The sequence below is a fragment of the Ochlerotatus camptorhynchus genome, unplaced genomic scaffold (assembly GCF_037179485.1).
Source record: "Ochlerotatus camptorhynchus isolate MF236.1 unplaced genomic scaffold, CSIRO-AGI_Acam_v1.1 ptg000370l, whole genome shotgun sequence".
NCBI classification, from domain to species: domain Eukaryota; kingdom Metazoa; phylum Arthropoda; class Insecta; order Diptera; family Culicidae; genus Ochlerotatus; species Ochlerotatus camptorhynchus.
The window spans coordinates 6,976,389-7,001,693 of record NW_027040858.1 but is presented as its reverse complement, the minus strand read 5'-3'; the positions used below and the strand labels follow the sequence as shown (position 1 = coordinate 7,001,693).

General features: G+C 38.9%; 2 protein-coding genes across 9 annotated transcripts in view; one reads left to right on the top strand and one right to left on the bottom strand.

Moving 5' to 3' along the window:
* The window catches only part of Irk1 (Inwardly rectifying potassium channel 1), a 308,434-nt gene that overhangs the window by 83,118 nt on the left and 200,011 nt on the right, over positions 1-25,305 (bottom strand). The gene's annotated exons all lie outside the window — the stretch shown is intronic.
* LOC135710138 (serine/threonine-protein phosphatase 2B catalytic subunit 3-like) overlaps positions 1-25,305 on the top strand; it is a 166,925-nt gene that overhangs the window by 3,717 nt on the left and 137,903 nt on the right. The window lies entirely within an intron of this gene.

The window sequence follows — 25,305 nt, the reverse complement described above, 5'->3', positions numbered from 1 at the left end:
TTAGGTTCCTATTGTTTCAGGGCAATGCCATAGATTTCAGGAAAGTTTCAAGAACTGTTCCAATAATAAGTTCAGCAAAATTTCATGAACTTTACACTAATTGCCAAAAGAGAATTCTGAGAACATCAAAGCAACCCCATGGAAATCATGAAAATGTCCAGAACTTCAGGGAAGTTCTAAGAGCTTCAGATAAGTTTCTGGAATTTGAAGGCATTTCCACTGAATTCAGGAAAATAGCGAGAAACTGTAAGATTTTCCAAAAATTAAAAATATTCCAAAGAACATCAGGGAAGTTAAGAGAACTAATGAAAAATTTAGGAAACTTCACAGAAGCTCCCAACAAATTCAAGGATGCGCATAAAACGTCGGGAAGCTAAGTGATCTTCAAGGTGGTATAATTAATTTCTGGACAATTACAGAAACATCCCCAGAAGAATAACGAGAACTTCAGAGAAGTTCAAAGAACTCTAGGAGAAAGGGCAGTTTCACTCATTTCAGGACTATTCCAGAAACATCGTCAGAAGAATAACGAGAACTTCAAAGAAGTTTCAGGACCTTCAAGGAAGATTAGAGACCTTCAGGGTAGTCCACACATTTTTTAGGAAGTCCAAAAAATTTCCGGGGAATGAAAGGAAATATCGAACATTTCGGAAAAGTTTCCGAAATTATAAGTTAATATCTGATAACTTCTATAAACTTTCGTCAGACCTACAGGAAAATTAAGAAGACCTCAGAAGAACACCATGAACCTCATACAAGCAATGTCTTGCGATCTTCAGACAAGCTCAGCGATCTTAAGGGCAGTCCCAATAGAAATTCTAGACTTTTGGGGAAGTTTAAAGAGATATTTTCAATAAATTCAGGATACCTCTATGAGTTCCAGGAAAACTTTCAATAATTCTGGAAATTTCCAGGAAATCCAGAGAACTCCCGAAAAATTGAGAAAACTATCTCTTTCTAACTCGATATTCTTCCTAGCTTGATGGAAATCCAGGCTACCAGACCACTATTACCATATAAATTTAAAAAATGTACCTCCATAACGCGATATCCTCCCTCACTCGATGGTTCAATATCGAGTTAGGGAGAGGGTTACTGTGTTTTGGCGTTGTGGGAAGAGAAGTCCGTAAATTATCGTGAAAATCTTCAGGTCGAGCAGTTTTGCTAGTTTCGAGAACAACAGTGAAATGAGAGAATCTCAATGCAGTTCAACTAACCTAATTAGAAATTCAGGGAATTTCCGGAAACTTTGGCAAGTTCTCTTCAGGGAAGTCCATAAAAAATTCCATAAATATCAAGAATTGTGTTGAAACATTGGAGAAGTTCCGAGAATCGCTTGAGTCAAATTAGAAATAGAAGGATGGTCCACACGTTTTTTCAGGAACTTTAATGAAGTTCAGAGGAATGAAAGAAAATACCGAACATTTCTGGGAAGGTTTTTGAACAGACTGCAAACATAAGGTAAGATCAGAGAACTTCTAGAAAATGTTGGGCACTTCCGGGGAGCATCGAGAACTTCCAAGCGGTTTTCATCAGTTTTAAGGAAACTGTGGGAACTATTAATAAGTTCCTAAAACTTTAGCGGAATTAAGAAAGAAGGCTTCAGAGAAGTCCGGATACTTTCTAGAAGGGAAAATCCGGACTTTTGGGGATGTTTGAAGATGTTTAAAGGATAGTTTCGATAAATTCAGGAAAGCTCCATGAGCTCCAGGAAAATTTCCATAAACTTTATGAGTTTGGGGAATTTCAGGAAAGTCCATAGATCTCCTGAGAAATTTAGAATACTTCATACAGACAGTCAAGTCTCCCTTACTCCTTAGACAAACAGTGGTAACACTTTATTCTGGATCATCATTTAACGATTGATTTGAATATTATCATTTCCGCGAACTGCTCACCGCAGCGCTGGCATTGGATCACTTTGACGTTTATATATATTCTGTTTACGTTGCATGCAACATTGTTAGCGACTTAGCGAGCAAGCTTGGTTTCTGCGAGAAGCTCGAGAGATGTCGTTACTGATGTCCTATTTATTGAGGTACAATGTTTTTGACAAAATCTCGAGTACTTTTTCAAAAGATCTTAAGTAACAAATGTAAACAAATTTAATTAATCGATACAAAATATTGCTCTTCTATCATTGTATGTGCTACAAAAACTTTCGTTTGAATTTACTTTAGCCGGCGCCGGTGCTGTAGTGATAAGCGTGACTACTTTCTTACCCCAATGGGTCTAGGTTCAATCCCAGCCGAGGTCGGTGGGATTTTTCTGTTGATCGCACCCATGCCATGTGTGTTTGAATGGGTGCGATATCCTACGCAGGTGTGGAAGCTGCCTTCCTGCACATTCGATTGCCGTCAATGGATGGCAATCGATGTCGACGTCGGTAATTGGCACTAGATTGCGGAACGGAGACCGACGTTAAGTAAAGGAATGAAGAAGTAAAAATTTACTTTCAACATAATCATAGGTAAAAAGTTGTCCACTGTACAAGTCATAATGATGGGTGCTTGATTGTTACTTCGGCCATTTTGTCTGCCTAGCGTGATTGGTGCTCATTTTCTAAAGGTGGGGCATGCAAAAACAATCTAGAGTTATAAGTAAGGATACCGGTAGTTTGTCCGGTGTTTGGTACTCTATTCTGAAGTCTGTGAAAGGGAATCTAGATGATGTAGACATAACCATTAACCCTTTGTATGTACCATGGCCACTTTGAAAGGCTGTAACTTTTTTATTTGTCGATGGATTTTACTGATTATTTCGTGACAAGGTGCGTTCACTGCAGCTCTGTAATATGAGAAGGAATATGCCCAAAAAACTTGAAAACATATTTATTGGGAATAATTAATTGAAATACTTGCGTTGTCTGTCCCCTGGGGTCAATTTGACCCCAAATTTAAATTGCCGTATCTTAACGAAATTTCAATGGATTTCTGATATTTCAAATGATTTGCAAAGTAAATTTAGTGGAATTTCTGTTTAAATCATCAGACTTTTTTGACACAGGACTACGTCTGTGATTTCTATATGGGGGTACACTTTGTGAAAACCGAAATTGGAACATGTAACAAAATTATGAAAGATTTTGAACGTCAATAACTCAGCTGCCCCTGGACCAATTGCAATAATTTTATCACCAATCGATCAGAAATATGTCTATGCATCTGTTAAATTTACGACTTTATCATTTTTCAAAATGTAACTATTAAAATTTGCACGAATGTGTAACTGTTGCTATGATATTTAAATTGCCTGCGAAAAGTGATTTCCCTAACACAGATTTAAAAGTTGAATTCCATCCGGTCTCACTAAACGGTGTTTATCCAATCACCGCGCTGTGAGTGATGATGTAATCCAGTACACAACGAAAGGCTGCCTGCTATCAAGGCTGACCTCAACCGCTGATACCGCTGATCGGATTCAGTTACAATCACCGTGTGTGGTGGTGTCTGGTCGTCGGTATCAGCAGCAGCAGTGCTTTCGACGCGTGGCGTTGAACATTGTTCTCGAGTACACAACGAAAGGCTGCCTACAAGCAGCGAGCTGCAGCCTACATGACCATCCATAGAAGGAGGAAGAAGCCGCAGTGCTTTTGATCGGAATCAGTAGCTCTTCGTGAGTCGCTGTGGGCTATATTTGGCAAGCCCGTCATACTAAAGAGTATAAACAGAGAGAACCCCGCTCAAATTCCTATTCCTACTCAAAACACAAGCTCCTGCTGCAGTTAACAAATACGATTTATTAGTTAAGAAAACGTAGTCCTACGTCACCATTGCGTACAACCCCACAGGGCTGTCCCTTGTAGTTTTTTTAGAAGAGCGGATCCCTCTAGGAGAGGGGTCATTGTGAACATATACCCATGAAGTGGAATATTATGCTGTAAGAAATGTTTATATCACGAGATCCCAACCATAGAGGATATTGCTTCCTTCTGCAAAGATATTCAATAACACAAGGTCTTTAAAACTATCGGTAGTGTATGACAGAATTTACTTACAAGATGGCACTGGAACGAAAATGATCAAGTTGCACCATCTTAAAAACATATTATATAACGCTATCTACATATCCTGCTCATATGGATAGTCCTCGTCTTCAGCAAAGTTGTTCAGATGGACAAGACCTATCCTAAGGTAAAGAGCTTAGTTCAGAATTCACTCACCATACGGCGCTAGTGTGACAATAATATATCACTGTCATTTGCCCTAGCTTAACATCTTAACTAGATAGAAGGTTTCCGTCTTGGGCAAAGTTGTTCAGATGGACAAGACCTATCCTCAGACAAATAGCGCAGAACTCAGCATGTGACAGTAGTGTGATATTAATTTTTAATGAATCATATCGTCATGCCATGTTCCACTGGTAGAAAGTAAAATCTCCATATAGAAATTGAGAGAAATGGGAATAATTCGCTTTCAATTCCTATTTATTCAGGTCAAAAAATGTGAACGACATCCTGAAGAAATCATTCATGTACATTTTCGTTCACTTATTTCCCGGAAAGTATCGTTAAACAAGCTACAATTACTACCAGTCCCCAAAGAGCCAAAAAATACAAATTTGAGAGAGGAAAATCGCTGTCACGAGCTCAATCTTTCAACATCCCATGTATTTTGAAGACACTCTATTTGTGATTTCCCTCTCACAGACTACAAAATAGAGTACAGTGTGCAGTGTCAAGACAATTTACTTTCTGCCCCGTCCCATTCATAAAATAAACGACGGGAAACCCGGTTAGGGACGCCCTTAGAAGGTATTTTGTGTGTAGAATATGTAAAAAAATGAGGGACTTCGGATGTTAATCTAACTGCATATACAGAGGAACCATACATGTTTTGACCGCACTGCCCTCTGGGTACAATTAACGGAACTAAGTGTATGGGTAATTTCTGATAGATGTCACCATGAAGAACGGCAGTCACATCTGAAGAAAAATCAACGCAGAAGCATGGTAACATGATTAATTGTTTGCCCTAACTTAGCACATGGACTAGATCAGTGATGGCCAAAGTTGTTCAAATGGTCGGTTAACAAAATGAAAGCAAATCGATATTAAAGTTTGCAATTTGTAGCGAAAAAAGTTTGATTACATATGGCACTTTAAGTTTTTTAAATGAAAGCAGCTTAACTTCAAGTTCTGCTGTTAACGTCTTGTTGGAAATTGAACTAACGATTATTGTTTAATTCTAGATAGAGCTGGAATTAGGGCGTAACAGCCTTTGCAAACAATTAATTGATTTCTCGAAATTAATTATATGATTTGAGTAGTAGCTATACTGAAGATCCGAGAGATGTCGCCCCTTCAGTGGTAGGAAAATCATTTTTGCAGTATGGAAAATATCAGAAGTTACGCCCTAATTCCAGCTATATCTAGAATTATTTTGTTGAACACATTTCAGGTTGTTCGTGACTAACCATTTATGCCAGGCCCGTTTTCGGTTAAATATTATGAATGCAAAATCAGTAATCAAATTGTTTTCAGTTAATTGCTGTTAAATCAACCGAAATTAGATCAACTGGAGTATCCAAAATAAGTTACATCAGAACAGCAAATTTTGATTTCAATTTGATCTCCAACTTTGCTCGGGTAGTGGGACATTCACCTTGAATTGTTGCCCTCAGATGGACTAGCTAGAAGGCTTCCGTCTTCAGCAAAGTTGTCCAGATGGACAAGACCTATTTTATGGGAAAAATTTCTGCTCAGAAATCACTCACCAGGCAGTGCTACTGTGACATTTATTTTGAATTGATTGTCCTAACTTAACATATTGACTAGATAGAAGTCCCGTCTTGACCAAACCTGTTTCGTGTGTTTTGGTTACACTTGACAGCTTGCCTAGATATTTAGAATGTTTCTGTTTTCGGTAAAGTTTTTAAGATGAATTAAACAATTATATGGTAGTCATCATAGGTAAGAATTCACTACTCAGAGATCGCTGGAACTTAACTTTTTTTTTCAATTTGACATTTCAACTAATTAGAATATCCCTTTCTTCAGCAATCTTGGTCAGAAAAAAAATCTATTAGTAGCCAACTCCGTTACTCCGTTAATAAGATACGGTTCATATCAGTCACTTTTGATCATCAATAGTCTAGGATAAGTATTGCCCATCTGATCAACTTTACCGAAGACGGAAACCTTCTACCTAGTCCATATGATAAGTTAGGGCCAACAATGGAAAATTATTGTCACACTAGCACCGCCTGGTGAGTTAATTCTGAGCTGAACTGTTCACCATAATACAGGTCTTGTACATCTGAACAACTTTGCCGCAGACGGGAACCATCTACCTAGTACATATGCTAAGTAAAAGCAAACAATTAAAAATAAACGTCACACTAGCTCTGCCTGGTGAGTGAATTCTGAACTAAACTCTTTACCTTAGGATACATCCTGTCCTTATGAACAACTTTACCGAAGACGGAAACCACCTAGTCAAGATGTTAAGCATGGTAAAACAATGAAAAATTAATGTCACACTAGCGCCGCATGGTGAGTGAATTCTGAACTGAATAAAACATTTGATTTTTTTTTAAATCCATTGAACCTTCGCTGATGTATGACAATTTGAATTTGAGGTCAAATTGTTTGGCACAGACGAAGGGTTAATTATCTCATTGAGAAAAATCGTTCAATGTAACTTTTCCGTTAACTGTTCTCCCTCTCCCCATCCATGAAACTGTAAATCGCCACTAACCTAGAGACGACCGCGAGTACTCGGTTCAATTCCTTTAACTTTAGATTTTAACTTTAGATTGAGGACATTAGTATTGTATAACGCAAAAGATAGTTTGGCTCTGTAAAGATCATTTGATTGAGCCTGTGCAAAGCAATAAATTTACTAGAAAAAAAAAACAATTTTTTCGAAGCACAACTAGACTAGTTAAAACGACGTATGTGATTATGTTTCCATATTATAGCACGTAAATCAAAATAAAAGTGCGGTTTTACCATTCCTGCTGAATGTTCAACGTTATTATTCACTGACTTCGGCAAAAATAATTTTGTTGAACGTATTGTTTCAAAACAGTTTAAAAAATAATCCGTCTAATTTCAACATAGTTTTTTAATATGTCGGAAATGTTACATTGGTCCTTTTGAAAAAGTACTCGAGAAATGGGGTAAATTGATACAGTAGTCTCCCGCTCATCCGACACTCGATAATCCGGATCTAGTTAATCCGGAACGTGTCGGATTAACAAGTATAAACACGCATTTGAATACATTGTGTTGTCAATTTTCAGATATTTGCTGTAAGCGTGCTGTCTGTTTGTTTTGATTGTTTTCTAGTGTGTCAAAACTCGATAGTCTGGACATGATTTTGTCGGATGAGCGGACTGTAGTTGAATATGTACCTGACAACTACACCAATTTCATTACAACGACATTTGACTGCATTTTGACAACTTTAACCAAAGATACACACTTAGAAATCTCGCGTTACATTTGAAAAGGGCCTATACTCGTTGATCGATTCTTTGGTTTACATAAACGAATTTCTCGCTAAGAGCACCCGCACCAATGCGTTGCTAAAGCTATTTTAGCAACCTCCATCAAAACGCAGTAACAGCACTGCACACTGGGCCAGGAATACAATCTAGTGGAGCAAAATTAATAACTCCGAAACGAAGCATTTCCGCAACTTGGTGAATTGGGCAAAGTTTCTCATCATAATAAGGATCATCTATTGACACAAACAAATATTTCAAAACTCTTCCGCAAAGATGGCACCACAATCTAACTTCTTTCTCTGACGTTTTTGAGACTTGATGTTTGCAATTTTCCTTAAATAAATAAAACTGATTTAAAGATCTCTAATCATCCACGAAGTTCCGAGAACTTCCCAAAACATAATGAAACTACCAAAAAATCTATATACTTCTCTGAAGGTCTCTAGACGTTCTTGACGATTTCTGAACATTTTAAAAGATCTCGCGATTTTTTTGAACATAATCTGATCGTCGCTGAAGTTTCTTAAAATAATCTCACATTTTCCTGATGCTCATGTAACATCTCTTATATTTCTGAAAATTAAATAAAGGCTTTGATACATTGATGGAGTTTCGGATATTCCCTGAGTTTCTTGGAACTTCTTAAACATTCTTCAATTTCCTTGAAATTAGTTATACTGCTCTTAGTTTCTCTGATCAGTCCTTCTGCTCTCGAAGCATTCCTGAAGTACTCTCAATTCTATTGAAGTTCTTGGTATTACCATAGAGGTAACTCTAAGACTAGTAGGTCCCAAAGAAACGTGTTACCAACCGGTGGAAACTAACAATCTTAAATTGGCTCACTACTTCACTAGTCTATTGGTCCCAAGCAAATCGATTAACGTACCCCATTCGAGTCGAAATTCCAGTACCAAACTATTTTTGTTTTGATTCGCTATGAAAGTTTGACAGATAAAATGAGAGGCTCGTGGATTTTCCTTTGTTTTTAGCTTGGGACCGAAGAGAGTACCAGATCTGAGCCAAAAAGTTGAGCACGTTTCTTCGGGACCTTCTGGTTTTAGAGTTACCTCTATGGTACTACCCTGTCAAAAAAAATTCCCGGATACAAATCTTCGAACTTCCCTGAAAGTCTGGAATTTCTTGAATTTCACGAAGTCATGAAGTTATTAGAAGTGTCGTTAATATCTCTGAAATTCTCTAAAGCCCTCTAGTCTAACTTCTTTCAAGTACTTGGAAGTTCTCTAAAATGTAAATTTTCCTCAAATTATCTCCACATCTCTGAAATTATTTTGACATCTCTAAAGTTCTCTGGATATCCCTGAATTTCTCAAATTTTCTTAAAAGTTCCTGCAATTTCCTGAAATTTTTGGAACCACTTTGGAAATCGTGATATTTTTCTGAAGTTCATCAAAATTTCCAGAAATTTTCGGAACATACCTTTTGTTCCCACAGTTTGCCTATAAAACTTCCTGAAATTCTCAGTACTTCTTCTCATTCCTCAGACTCTCCTGAAGATCTCTATTGTTTCCTGAAGTTTACGGAACATTCCTTATGTTCTCCTAATGATGTTCCTGGAATTGTTCAGAAATTAATGGAACTGCCCAGAAGATCTTTAAACATGGAACTTCTGTGTAGCTTTTTTAATGTTTTAGAGTTCATTCCCTGAAGTTTCGGTTTAATATCCTTAAATTTTCGGAACTTCTTGATGGTTTCCTTTATTGTACTGAAATAAATGGAACTGCCATAAAATTCTCGAAACAAACCTAAAGTTTTAGAAGCGTCCCTCAGGTTTTCACAGTTTTCCTGATATTCATGGAACTGCCCCAACATTTTCAAAACTTACCCGAAGTTCACGTAACTTACTCATAGGTATTTAAACTTAAATTTTCCTGAATTTAATGGAACTGCCCTGAAGCTCTTGGTCTTCGCTGAAATAAATTTTTCTGGAATCTATTAGATTGCCTTGCAAAGAAGATTTTTTTAACTCCCCCACATTTCTATCAATCAGAACTACTTAAAGGTTTCAACATTTTTTGATAAATTCACAAGCTAAAATATGTAATTTAGTAATCCAGATGAGCATCCGAAAATGCCTTTATGCCTTCTGGTGCGTAACTTTTATAAGATGAGCATACGAATACCAATTTTATGGATGTTCCGGATCTCACAGGGGACAGTTTCGTGACCACCAGTGTACGCATGTTGGTTCCAGATTCAACTTCATTCATGTAGCATCACAAGTGATTTAAAAAAAATCACTGGACCGTTTCTTAAGCATCTGGGTCTGTAGTTTGATCTTAACCTTCAATCTTCAGTCTTCGTGGTTAGGTATATCAATACTCTGTGATCAATTTCAGTTCGAAGTTCGACGATAAGTTTAGCAACTATCGGTGCGAAAGCCGAAAACGTAAATTCACAATCGTGATAGCAACGACCGGTGCGTAAACAAATTGCTACTAGCAGCCCGAATAGCAACGCATGGGTGCGGGTGCTCTAAGCTCGCAGCACAGTTCGTCAGAAGATGATGTTGGCTTGCGCTTGAATCAACACACTGAATTGGAAAATCATTTGCAGTCGGGTTAATCGCGAAAGAGAAAATCTATGAAGAGAATCGATCAACAATGATAGGTCCTTTTCTCGTCTTGCGCGAGAAATAACTAATTTTACACGAGACGTAATCCATATTGGAACGCAAACAAACATTTCAAGCTGAACATTACATTAGGCCCTAAGTAACATTGACAGATTCTCTTCGCGACTTTCTCTGTTGTTGCACTGTATTGGAAAATCGATGAAGAGAATCGATCATCGCAGTTCGGCCCTTATGCATGCTCACTGTCGAACTGATTTTCTCGTTTCTTTCAACTGATTCTTATGTCAAAAGGGCCGCTTACATGTGTCGGTCTCAGGGAACCGACACTTTTACATTTCGACAGTGAGCATGCATAAGGGCGTATACGCGATGATCGATTCTCTTCATCTATTTTCTCTTTGCATTGCTACAGCTAACAGGTTGTAACAGCTTGTATTGACTATCAAAAGCAACAGCAAATGCACCGGGAAACGTTAAATATAGCGAGTTATTAACAAAAGAGAAAATCGGCAAACAGAATCGATCATCACATTTACGCTCTTATGCATGCTAACAGTCGATTTCTTTTTCGTAATGTGTAGAGCGATAGTGGTGTAAGTCAAAAAGCTGCCATCATAATTTGCTATACTCCCCATACAAACCATTTGTGCGACCTCTAAGCCATCATCAATCGTTACTGTTACTTGCACAGACTCATATTTTGAGGTTATGAATAAAACTGCACGGAGACCTTAATGATTGCAAACACTATTTTTCAAAATGATGCACCCTAATGTTTATCCCATAATCGACATATTCAACTCACGACACATGTAGAACTGTTCATCTAGACGGAGACACACGCAGGCGGGCGAAGCAGACACGTTTCCACGTTTATCAATTTCCAAATGGAACAAAATTCATTCGATGCGACCACATTCTTCTGTCAGCTGCCATCATCGATTGCACATTACGCACTATTATACACTACCAAGCGACAAGTGACCACACAGATAGTGCTAGTCGAAGATGGACTCCTTGCAGCAGTATGCAAGCAATTTCAGCGCCATACCAACATTCTCCTGTGCACGATGGCGGCGTGACTGGGATTGATAACAATCATATAATATGACAGCAACATCAAGTCAGTAAGCAGCATGAGAAGGCTATAATGCGAAACTTGGTCACCGATCGGTGATAGAAAGTTTAGATTGCCCGTTTCTGTGTTCGCCTCACTTCACTCGACTGGCTGGTTTCGTTGTTCCATCATGGCACACGTGATAAAACCGATGATGCACTGAGTGGACTGCTGACAGTTTGGCAAACTGTCATCAGGAACTTTGGCCATAAACAATAATTACTACGATAGAAGCAAATTGTTGATGATTTAGTGGTAGTGGGTGAACGAACTTTGACATTTGTTGGCACACCGTCGTCACCATAAAATCGCACCAGTTTTCAGAAAAAAAAGCCAGATGTGCCGTGCCATAACGTTGACAACAAAGAGGAGCGCTGCTAATAGAAACGATCAACACGAAAAATATTGGCTTGGTACTTTTTCATCGCCTACTTTATTCTGCCGCTGCTGTGATGACACAACAGACACTTGACGGCAAAGGTGGCTGCGCCGTGTAAATAAATAATAAACAACTTCAAATTATGATATTATGACAGTCCGGGTCCGGGTGGGAAAACCGGGTGGTATGGGGGGAAACGATATGCATGCGGTGAACAGGCGGATGCTGCTGCAGTCGGGATCGGCAATGCGGCGAACGTAAGCGAAAGAAAAATGGCTGTATGTGAGAAAGTTTTTGGCCTCTGTTTTCACTTGCCTCGAGAGCGCGTCGCCTTTCTGCTGCTGGGATGTCCCTGGAGGAAGTTGCCCCAAATGGGTTTATATTGTTTTATACTCTCGGAGTGGATCGTTGGCGTTGGGTGGTCTCGAGAGAAGGTTTTTTTTTCTCTGCTCCAATATGGCGGAGACATACGGCAAAGTTGTCCTTTATGGACCCTTAGTGGACCACTTGCGGATTAAATAAAATTTACATAAAAATTGAAAACATTTGTCGGTAAATTCCATCGGAACACACCTTTTAGAACTCATCTGCATTTCATGGAACACATTGGTCAAATACTATTAAAAATAAAGATACAATCAAGGGGCAAGACAACTTAGATATATTCGAAAAAAATATCAAATAGGGTAGAGAACTACTTCGGCCTAATCGCCCATTTTGGGCCTATCGAGCAGAAAGCATTAAATAAATCCATGATTCCAGAGTTAACAAGTCAATTATGCGTTTGGTACGATACTTTAGTTAATAAGCTACAGAACGAAGTCAATGAGAACGCGTGGTATGAAGGTTTACACCCATAATTCACAAAAACAAAGGAAGCGCTCCGACCGAATCAATTTTTATCTTTAACCGATAGGCCGAAGTGAATTCATTAGCCTTTCAATGACGTTTCAATGCGTTAGGCCGAGTTTAGAATTCGTAGGCCGAGTTTGGCGTCAAGAAACAGTGTTAGACTTTTGACAATATCTCAACGATTGGTTTCTCTTTATCAAATCATACGGTACATACGGAAAGGTAAATAAATTTGGAAGCCATCAGTAATAATAACATTCCGTTTGGACTACCCTAGATTAAGAAAGACTAAGTCAAGAGCAAATTTCCATTACGTCGAATGTAACAAAGGTAAACAAAGTCAAGCTATCAGTGTCAATCGATGCTCCTGCTATTACACTATATACTGTCCGAATATAGGATCACATCCCATTTTTAAATTTATTTACCAGTCGAATTGCTTTTTGACGTAATCACCTTCCGATCAAAATAGTTTTCGATGTTACTTAAGTCACCCGATTTCTATGGAGATGCCGTTTGCCTTAAGTAACAGCACTGAGAAACCCGTGAAAAGTGTACTTTCGTCGTTTCGCTTTCTCATTATTAAAGTGAATAAATCGAACTGTTTGTTGCTAAGATGATTTCGGTGGTCCTAAAATGATGAATGGGCTGCACGTAAGGAGACGTAATTGATAATTCTCCCGAATCCCCTGGTAAATACACTTTGACTTAAGTAACAATAGGGGCCACCAAACGACGTATAATAACTTTTGACTCAAAAACCAGTATTTCTTAGCATGAAAGCTAGCGATTTGCCTTTGTATGATTAAAACCCGCCTAAATATGTTAAACATTGCTATCACTATGAGATTATATGTGTTTAATTGGAAATAGGAATAACTTTTCGGTCATCAAAACAAAACTTTATTTTTCTCGGATCGGTGCGAATGTTACTTACGACATAATGAAAATTTGCTCTTGAAGTGCGGGTTGTGCTTAATAGGCCGAAAATGGGGTAGTTAACCCTACGTTTAAAAGTCATCGGAAAAGTTTAGGAATTTTCAAAAACTAATGCATGCTCAAGATAGAGCTTATTGCACAATATTTGTTCTACCAATACTTTTGTTTTTAAATCAGGCGTAACATTTGATAACGGCACAAAAACTTTCGTAAACAAAATTGGTAAGGCCCTTAACACGTGAACCGAAGTACTCCCCCGCAAACCAATACAATTATCGGAAAGGGGAAAATTTCCCCCACCCGATGATGTTGTTGATTTACGTGGGCGTTCTTCGGTTCGAGTGTAAGGGGCTTTACAACTTTTGTTTACAAATGCTTTTTTTCTACACGCTATTTTGAGGCTACTCATTTTTAAGGCGAAAATCACTCAGTTCAGCCTAAAGGGAAGTTACTCAAAAATGGGTAAACATGTAATACCCGGCCTTGCTCGGGATTCAATATTAGCTTGAGTTTATGCGTCAATTAAAAAAAGCATGCTATATTTTACGTAGCCCCCCCCCCCCTCTTATCGAAGGAGCTACCCCCTATGACCTCCACATGCCAAATTTGGTTCCATTTGCTTGATTAGTTCTCGATTTATGCAGAAATGTCTCTTTTAATTGTATGGGAGCCCCCCTTTGCAGAGGAGGAGGGGTCTCGAACCATCATAAGAACCTTTAACGGCCCCAAAAACCTCTGCATACAAATTTTCACGCCGATTGGTTCAGTAGTTTCCGAGACTATAAGGGTCAGAAAGACAGACAGACAGACAGAAATTCATTTTTATATAGGGGAAATGGCTCTAATGTTGGCCTATGGATCTAACATTGGGCCCATCGCTAAAAATCTGCTATTTATCAATTTTATCTAGATGAACGCGTCATTGGGACGGTAATAATGGATATTTTGGTCGCTATTGAAAATTTAGTCGATTGCTGAATTTATTTATGGGCCGAAATTAGGGGCATTTAGGCCGAACATATATCCATTTCCCCAATATGATAGCCTGCTGTGTGGTCAATTGACGTGTGTTATCATGGACGATGAAACATACGTCAAATTTGACTACAAGACGCTTCCGGGAGTCCTTGATGGTCAGCAAGTTGGCCGATAAGTCCATGTTTACAGAAAAAATTGGTAAGAAGACCATGGATTGGCAAGCAATATGTGAGTGTGGCAAGTTGTCAAAGCCATTTGTGACGAGGAGACGATGAACACTGAAATTAACGTTCGGGAGTGTTTGAATCGGCGTCTGTGGCCCATGATCCGTCAACATGATGGCCCAGTACTATTTGGTACTGATTTGGTGTCACACGGTAGCTTGGTACAAAGCGAACAATGTGCAATACGTGCCAAAAGAGATGAATCCTCCGAATTGCCTGGATCGGCATCATCGATCGGCGCGGTCAATCGAATCATTTTGGGCGAATTCAATTGAAGAATTTGATCAAAATTATCGCCTCTGGTATCTGTGTTGAAGCTCACGGGCAGCGTTAGATCAAAATTTCGCTCCTTGACATACGATTAAAGGGACTGTGGATTATTTTCATCCAATTGAAAGAGAATACTTTGGAGAACTTATATATGAAATAAAAATTTGAGATCATTGCCATAACGTTGTTTTATTCCAATAATAAACTGTGTTTATACTTTCTGGGACACCCTATAGACGGCAATTCAACTTAACATGAGGATTTTTTGCCTTAAATTGCATTGAATTGAATGTAATTCCACTCCATCTAATTTTTGCACTTTGTTTATATAAATATTTCTTATATTAAAGGGAATTTATTATAGATGGTTCACCATAGAAACAAATCCTACAATGAACCCCGGGTGGTCCATTGAAGGTTAATGATGACTCCAATTTGTAACGCAGATTTTCATGGATAAAATCGCTTAACGTACCCCATTCCAGTCTAAATTCTCGTACTACACTATGTTTGTTTTGATTCGCTATGTAAGTTTGACAGATAAAATTAGGGGTTCGTGGATTTTCTTATGTTTCGAGGGGTGCGTCGATTAGCTTGGGACCGAAGAGAGTACCAGAGCTGAGCCAAAAATTTGAGCTCGTTTCTTCGGGACCATCTGGCCTTAGAGTAACCTCTATGGTCACATTAAGTAAAGCTAAATCAGCTACTAAGGGGTTCATAATAGGCCAATTTACCCTATGTATTAGCTGTCACCAGGCTTGATGGAGCCTCACTCGCGAGTTTGAAATGAGCCGAGCGTAGCATTTTTTTTAGAATGCCTACTGCCAAATCATTCCACTGAACTTCAGAGCTTGTGAGCGAAGGGGGATAAAATGAGAGTGAGGTTTGCTGCTATTCATTTTCATGTTTTCCATCGCACGCTCTTACTCTCACTCTGGGTGAACTCTGAGCTTCTTGCGTCGAACAAAAAAGACATCCGGAATCTCGAAAAGCGCACCTCACGTCAAATCATCCTCTCGCTGAAGTTCACTCTCCCTCTCGAGGAGTTTTTGTTTACTTCTTCCATACACCTGCCGCCTCTCACTCGAGGTGATGGCTGGTTAAACTCGCAGGACAAGAGTGTTTTAAAACCTCCAGTGAGTTTGAGTAGTTTCAGCAAACCTGGCTGTCACATTACTCATTGTTAAGGTCCATAGACGCCAACTTAGGGGCTCTTCCAAAGCTGAACTTTTGGGTCCACCAATAATTTTTCGAAGAGGCTAAACAACATTTTGTCCTCCTTCTCACCCAAGTAACAATTTTGGCTTAATCAATCTCTTGAAGACAAAGGTTTAGACTTCTAGAATGCTTTAAAACCTCTATAAAACTTGAATGTTACTTAGGCACCAATTATTTTCATGCTGAGCAGTCAGTTTCAGTATGACTGAATTTTTTACTCGACCGTGACCGATTTGCAGGAACCCAGGAATGTTTAAATTTGCCTCATGTTATTCAAGGTTTGTCCAGGAAAAACTTCCCGAACATGAGAAAAATAAACATTGCATTCACTCAGTCCACTGGTACTACTCCTAGACTGAGTAAAATTTTCGTCAATTTTCCTCATGTTCCGGCAGATTTTTGAGGTTTTCCTCAGGAAACCATTAGGCGAAACCGAACTTTTTGTCAGTGTGAATCTCAAACTGAGCTAGGTTGTAAAAACAAACGAGCAAACTGACGTTTGTCTTGATACCCGATCCAGGTTGGAACTGAATAATAAACGAATTCGCTATAAGTTGAGAGCACACAATAAGCTAAAATGCGATAAGCCAAAAACTTGAAATGTGAAGAAGAAGAAGAAGAAGAAGAAGAAGAAGGAGAAGAGGAAGGATACTAGGATAAGCAAGTTACCATAATTTCCTTAGAAATAATCTTATGAACTAAATTTGCGTGATGCTTATGATTTGAATCAACAAGCCTTGCATTATAACAGAAGTCGCAAACAGCTGTTTACCTGAACTGAAATGATCGTCGATATATCTAGACGAACAATTGAAATAGGCGAAGCAACCAAACGTAAACAATGGCTTCAAATGCAAATTTCTTGAGAATAAATCCACATCCACGCAATATAACACCAGCATCTGATAGAGCAAACTTTTTGGACGTAGGATTACGTCTTTCGGCAACATATTGGGAGGTTCAGTTTCAAAAAACCAAAATCGACAGCGTTACGAAAAGTGGTCAGATTTTGACCACTCATAACTCTGTCAATAGCTCATGGATGTTAATTTCTAAACATGCAAATCGATTGGAAATTTTTCTACGAATCTGCTAAATAGAACACTTTATTAATTTTCAATTGAAAATTACACACATTTCCAACTGTTGCAATGGTGATCAAAATTTTCACCGATAGCCTGCAATAAAGTGGTTGCCCTAACACAGTCGCCAAATATTGATACGGAGCACGTAAGCCTACGTCAAATCTACGGTCGTGTCTTGGATACAACCTCTTACTTGTTATCGAATGGCACTGTTAGTTTGCGTGGGTATGTTTTCATTCTCGAGTAATTTGCCGTTTAAAGCCATTGTTTACGTTTGGTTATTCCGCCTATTTCAAATGTTCGTCTAGATATGATGAACACACGGTGAACTAAGTACATTACATTGAGTTGCGGCACTTTTGGCAATTATGAGTGAACTAAACTCAAATTGGGGTCGTTCTCATTCGCCGTGTACAACTTTGTCTCAGACGTCATTTCGATTGAAAGTGACGTTTTCGAGATATGATTTGGTGAAAAATTTCGAACACGCCATTTTGAAGATTTTTTCGGGATTCAGAAAGACCGAACTATAGCTTACATGTGAATGTTTGACCATATCAAACAATTATGCAACCCGGAGAAGGTCGCATCAGATCGATTCGTCATTTGGCGTGGAACTGCTCATCCGTTTCCCATGTTAAGCAGGTTCTACGTTGGCTTCGGTTTTCCAGGTTCTGGCAGAACTGTAAATTCCTGAAAAGCCTACAATTTGATCCGAGTTCAAATTGGTCGTGACACTGTGTTCTGCGGTCCAAGCAATTTGCCTGACAGTCCCCCATGCAAAATCTTCCCGATTTCAATTGTGTTTGTACAGAGCAACGAAATTGGAAGTCAGTCAAAAATGTCCCACAGGTCCCGAAAGACCAAACGATCCCAGCGAAAAACGAAGCCGATTTCTCACCACTCATCGCAGCACACGAGCCCGTCTCGCATTGTCTGTGCCGAAGAAATCGACACCTACCGCAGAAACCACAGATGCCGGTAATGCTCTCTCAACTCTACCTGAGCTTCGTCGGCACACGGCGACTGATTTTATGGTACGGAGTCCGGTATGGGGTGCAGCTTTGAATCGATATCAATCGTCGTCTCGGCAGTAAACGATGGCATTATGGGGGTGTGAAAAGTTTGATCCCACACCACCAGTCGAGCAGCGGAATATTTTCCCCTCTGGGGGTGGTGAGCATCGATTGAAAGTTGTTCTTGCGCCAAATTGATGGAATTCTAACGGGCGACAGAAGTTGATACATATGGCGAAGAAGGATTGGTTAATGGAACTTGATGGTAAATTGGATTAGAAAAGCACCTAGGTAGCTTGCCGAAGGGCTTGGGAGTTAGCAGTTGAAGTATCTTGGTAGGATGATGGCTTAATGAGGGCAGGGATCCTTTTTTTAAATTGGAACCTTAGGGTAGATGTGCCAGTTATGGCTAAACGTTCCTATTATGGTGCGTTCCAGCCATGGTAAAAACACAGCTACCATGGCTGATACGGAGCCAGTAGAAGGTAGAATGCGAACCTTCCTGAGCGCGTTGTTTTTATTTAGGGGAACGTAGTGTTGCGTTTAGACATGCCTGGTGTGTTCCAATGGCCTATGAGAATCTCATGGGCCATAATTAATCATATTATCAAGCAGTTCATCATAAATAAAACCCTCTTTTCTAGAAGTTCCAGAAGACAAAATCTTACAATATTCATATAATTTCATGACCCTTAAACTGAACTAGCTTTTCTGGATACAGTCACTTTGAAGAACTGTTCAGAGAATTTTGGAACTTTTTCCCAAACTTATTTTGAGCAGATTTTAGAATGAATTCTAGTGATAACAGCAAGGTTTTTCAGCGGAAATAATCAAGGGAGTTTTGGGATGAACTTTAAGCACTGGCGTACCGTCCACATGTGCAACCTGTGCACGACACAGGTGTGAATAATTTAAAAAAAAATCGTTCAGATTTTTTATAGATGTTATGGTCACATTATAGTTGTACTTCTTTACTGCAGACCACAAGTGACCACGAAGACACTATTTTATAGTGTGGCTCAATTAAATCTTCGACCTTGGTTTGCTTCAAAAAGGTTCGGATGGTCTGCCAATCCCTAATGCATTGATTTCTAAGCATGTCGATATCATTACCATGACAAAACTCGTTAAATAGTGCACCTAAAAGCGAGCTTTTTTGGGTGGCGGGTGGCAAGTTTGTGAATAGTCAAATGCCTGATGTAAGTTAAACAGACCTTCTATCACCTCTTGAAACATACGACAAATTTTCCACCTGGCGGTTTGCACCACTAGTTGTAATTGAAACTTTCAGCAGTCACGCATCAAACGGGAGCAACACCAAAACAGCAGTCTGGTACGCTTTGGACGTTATCTTACTTGCAGACCAGTTTGAATGTGTGAGTTTAAATTAGAAGAACATTTGTGATGTATGGGTGCCTAAAGCGTGCATTTCTCGCTGTGCACTTGGATATCTGATTGCAGGCAAAGAGAGTAATGAAGAAAGAGAGCACAAAAGCTCCCTCTTACTCTCTTGTCAGTTGTAAATCTCTCAATTATCGATGGTTGCGCCGGTGCGCCTGTCAAAACTTATGAACTTCCCCTGGTTCATTCTGATAGTGCTGTTCTGATGAATAAAGAGTTGATTAAAGAGTTTGCTACCCAGGGGACTTCATGAATTTTCTCTAGATTTTGACACTGTGTTGTATCAAAAAAAAATTCGGAAGTGTTTGACGGATATTCTTCATTACACTTCAGTCAAAAGAGTTAGCCTTGTGCCTACTTCGGTTAGCCTGAAAAGGGCCATACAAGTTTTGTTTACACAATATTATAGGCCCTTCAAATGTTACGTTAGGTAGTGATTAATATAGTAACTAAGAATATGTCCCTCGAATTCATGGAGCATTGAGAAATATACAAAAACTAATATGTGGTGGTAAGCTATAGCGAACAAAGTTTGGTGCACAGGTAAACAAATGAGGCGCGCGACGCCTCTGACTGAGAGTTTTAACTAGACCTCCAAGTCAATTGTTGGAGTACATAGCAGGGATCGGGTGCTTCTCAATTTTCTGCGAGTAAAACACACGCTGTTGCGAGACTGATGACTTTTCCATAGAAAACCCGTATGTTTTACCAATTTTTGATACACTGATTCGTTCACACTTCTGTTCTGTGGTGTTAGGTCTCTTTCTCTCTCTCTCTCTCTCTCTCTCTCTCTAATTAAATTCATATCGAATTTTCCTGGCAATAGAACATAAGGTAATCTTATGAATATAGATAATTTACTTCGCCAAATGTACCGTGGAGGATTAATCAACATTCATGGACCTATTATTTGTAATCACTTTGCGTCTGGGTGCTTGGATACACAAGTTGGTTGGTTCTAAAATATTCAAATAAAAAAAAATGGTGCAATTTTACAAACGGAGGTTTTGGTTCCTTAGAGCCGTTCCCAAATTTTTGTATAGTAAATTGCGATAAAATTAATTAAATCAAATTGGGCTCCACGCTTCTTCGTCGCTTTCGTTCTAACATCGCCTACAATTGATGTTGACATATATACGCTCATGGACTTCAAACATATGTCTAAATTTTGGAATATAATTTGACAATCTAATGCAATCTTGGAGAATAAACCATTTTTCACATTCTGATTGTTTTTTCTATTGAGGTATTTTCCGGATGTCTGCCTTAAAAAAAAGATCAATAGCTTCATGTTCCCAGGCTTTAGCGATCGTTAGTCGTAATGGTTTGTTGTGATGAAAGGAGCTCGGTGGCTTAGCAGCGACCGGTTTTGCTTACTGGGTATAATATTGGGGATTCAATCCCATTTTTTGGGTTATTCCTATATTGCGTAGTGCACAAACTTGATTTTCTATGGATCAATTTCATTAGTTTATGGTTCAGAACGTTCTATGGATCATTCTCAATATATATTCAAGCTTGCAAATGCTCATTACAGCTAAAATGCAATTTTTAAAGGGTTATACGGTCAAAATTTGGTCAATATCAACTTGACGTATTTCTTTCAATTTTGCATTTAAAAAACCTGAACACCCCTCATTTTGAAGGTGTGTGTGTGTAGAATGTTGCTCCTATTTTGATTTTGGAATTCACTCTTCAGTTGTCAAAATGCCGTCCAAGCAAGAAGAGCAGCGTATCAAAATTTTGCTCGCGCATCGCGAAAATCCGAGCTACTCGCACGCAAAGTTGGCAAAATCGCTAAAAGTTGCCAAATCAACCGTTACAAATGTAATTAAAGTGTTTGGGGAACGTTTGTCGACAGCCAGGAAGTCTGGATCGGGGGGAAATCGAAAACCGGAAGCCGCTGAGACGACAAAGAGAGTTGCCGGTAGTTTCAAGCGAAACCCTAACCTCTCTCTCCGAGATGCCGCAAATAAGCTGGGTGTATCGTCTACAACCGTGCATCGAGCCAAAAAACGAGCCGGACTATCGAATTACAAGAAGGTAGTGACTCCAAATCGCGATGATAATCAAAATACGACGGCCAAAGCGCGATCCCGGAGGCTGTACACGACGATGCTGAATGAAGTTTGACTGCGTGGTAATGGACGGCGAAACCTATGTCAAAGTCGACTACAAGCAGCTTCCGGGACAGGAGTTTTATACGGCAAAAGGAAGGGGAAAGGTAGCAGATGTTTTCAAGCACATGAAACTGTCAAAGTTCGCAAAGAAATATCTGGTTTGGCAAGCCATCTGTACCTGTGGCTTGAAAAGCAGCATTTTCATAGCTTCCGGGACTGTCAACCAAGAAATTTACGTGAAAGAGTGTTTGAATAAACGTCTGCTGCCTTTCCTGAAGAAACACGGTTGTTCCGTACTGTTTTGGCCGGATTTGGCATCTTGCCATTACGGTAAAAAGGCCATGGAGTGGTACGCCGCCAACAACGTGCAGGTGGTTCCCAAGGACAAGAACCCTCCCAACACGCCAGAGCTCCGCCCAATTGAGAAATACTGGGCTATTGTCAAGCGGAACCTAAAGAAGACCAAAAAAACTGCTAAGGGCGAGCAGCAGTTCAAGGCAAACTGGCTTTCTGCGGCGAAGAAGGTGGACAAGGTGGCTGTACAAAATCTGATGGCAGGGGTCAAGCGTAAGGCCCGGCAATTCGGATTTGGAAAAGCGGAAGCCTAACTGAATATTTTTCCTGAATTTTATACTAATTGAACTTGAAAAAGAAATTTAATTTGATTTTTTAAATAAACGATTTCACCGATTTACACGCGTTTTCCCTTGACCAAATTTTGACCGTATCACCCTTTAGGATTTATGAAGCTAGGAGATATTTAAATGATAATTCTTATTTACAAGATGCAAGAAGAGAAGGTAAAGTGTGCGAATGACATACAGGGTGTTTGGTTCCGGGTTTTACATATTTTCGGGGTAGATAGGGCTCCTACAGTTATGAAAAATCCCCATGAAACATAGGGTCGGAAATGACTGCTAAGTGAGTTATTCAACATCCTATGTTTTGTATTGCCAACTTTGGTATGCTATATTTTGCAATCTTAATGTGGTTTTCTGATTTCAACATAACAAATGAAAGATTAAAGTCTTAGTTATCAATGCTCTTTAGAACGGAACTCGATTAAAGTTAATTATCTTACATTAACATTGAAAAGTATGTTGAAGGTACCAAAAAATCTGGTGAAATTTCGTACATTTTAGTGTTTTTAAGTCGAAAATTTTCATTACTGTTAATTTAGTTGTTCTACAAAACATTCTTCATGCAGTTCCCTAGATTTGTGCTTTTGGTAGTAACCTTGCAGGCTTTATGGTTTCTTCGTAATTATTGATTTAAAACAGCCATAAAAACTGGCGTCGTTTTCTTAAAATGCGCTATGGTCACCCTATTTGTTCGTACGTTCGGCTGTTGCAGTGGACTACGCACATGAAAATTTGGTAGAATGTTATTGTAAATGTTTAGCTACATTCTTAACTTTTGATTACCGCACATCTGCTGCGTCGAAAGAAAACATAACTGTGGAGATGTTTCGCGGTATCGAATATTGGTCAGTCTCAGCAGAAAACACAACGAGAGACACCGAATCGGCGAATTCTCTGAGCGGAAGGGAGAGAAGTAGGTAGTGGTAATAAGTCGATGTCCCTTTTATTTCATAGCACTCGCAGCTAGGATTGGGCGATCTTCAGAGAAAGATCGATCTTGACGGATCGATCCACTGATTAAAGCGGTACCAAAAAATCGATCTTTTGATTTTTATTTTAATACTCTTGTTTACGTTGGTACCCGAAGACATTCTTTCCTATATATTATTCAATTTAATGTTGTCGTGACGGTAAAGAGCAATGAGCACAGGAGGGAGGTAGCCCAAACCTTCAAATGTTGCAAATAGTGACGGGACGGTAGGGAGCGATGCTGATGTTGACGTTATTTTCGTTAAATTTACAACGCAGTCTATGGTGAGAGTAAATCGTTTTTTCGATGTAAATACACTTAAAAAATTTAACATTTTTTTTTTAAGATCGAAAAGATCGAAAGAAGTTATCAATTTTTTCGGTCTTTTCGTGGACAAAGAATCGATCCGAAAAATCGTAAATCGGGATGAAAAAGATTGACCTTTAGACTTTTAGAGGATCGATTCAAGATCGCCCAATCCTATTCACAGCTCAGCTGCGGTGCTGTTTCGCAGTGAAAGTGCTTATGATTTGAGGACGCTGAATCGTATCACCTTAAGAACTCAGTATGTTCCATTCCCAGGTTGGAAATTTTCTCAACTTCCCTGGGCATAGAGTATCACTGTGCTTGTTATAATACAGATTCATGCATTGGTTGGCATAGAAAGCTTTCAATTAATTACTTTGCATCTAGACCGCTTAATTGAGAGCCACCACAAGACTTGCTACAGAAGCGTAAAATGACTAGAAGTCCAATTAAGCTATGACTATAAACCTTTATTTATTCAAGGGAACCCTAATTTGCGTTCGAAACTAGTACTGAGAAGAATTCAAAGGGAATTCAGAACAATTTGAAATCCTATCTGATCTTACGAAGGGTTTGCACCATGCATTAAGAACCCTTGTCTCAACCACTTTAAACTAGAGAACAAGGAATAGGCATCACATGGATGAAAACTAACTAATTAATTTTTTCCCTGATTCTAGATCATCCTTGGTGGAAAAACGCAAGCCTTGTTAACAAATTAACAAAGTATCAAAAGTAGCAAGGACTAAGAATTGTATCTTTTATTGCAAAGAGAAAGTCGACGAAGAGAATCTATCAATGTTGCTAAGGACCTAATACAATGTTCAGCATGATATGAGAGATGTTATTTGTTCTTTATAACAGTTGAACATCTTCAGAACTTGATCAACCTGAAAAAATATCCACCGAACTTTACTAATATCTTCGTCTATCTGTAGATTTTTTTAATATTTCCTGCTGTCTAGAAACGACGTTTGAAAGAATGTCTTGTAATCTATGCACCGTTCCCTGAACATCTACAAAACTCCCTTAAGTTTTACAAAATGTCCTTAACTTCAACGAGCTTCCCTCAATTGATTCCAAATTCCATATTTTTTTCCATCCCTCTTAGTTCTACGAAGATATCTGAATACATTTGAACTTCTGGAAAGGACCCCCATCATCTACAAATATTCTTGAATATCTGGAAAGTTCCTTGTAATTTTACGAAGTTCCCAAAACTTCCAAGAAGTTCGTTGAGCTTTTTTGAAGTAAGATCTCTGACAAACTGGAACGAAGTTCTTTAAGCTGAAGCGAGGATCCCTGAAGATCTTAGAAGATTGCTGAATTATTGTTAGACCTTCTACAAAATTCCCTGCACTTATATGAAGTTTTATGAAACTTTCAGAAATGCAACGAAGCTCCCAAAACGTCTATAAAGTTTGCTGCACTTCTACGTTTCCACGTATGGAATTTCCTGAACTTGTACGTAATTCCCTGCACTATTCCAAGTTCATGAAGCTTCAAAAAAGAATCCTAAAATTATATGAAGATCCCCGAACTATAATGAGGTTCCCTGATATTAAACAATGTTTATCTTCTACGAAGATTCCAAAACTTAAATAGAGTTCCCACTTCTACGCAGTATTCCGAACTTTTCCAAAGCATTTTTCACATGCCTGCACGCAAATCAAAAGTTGTATTACATCGAACGTTAGTTGCATTTCCTATCATCCTCCACAGCGAATACCACAGAGAATGATAT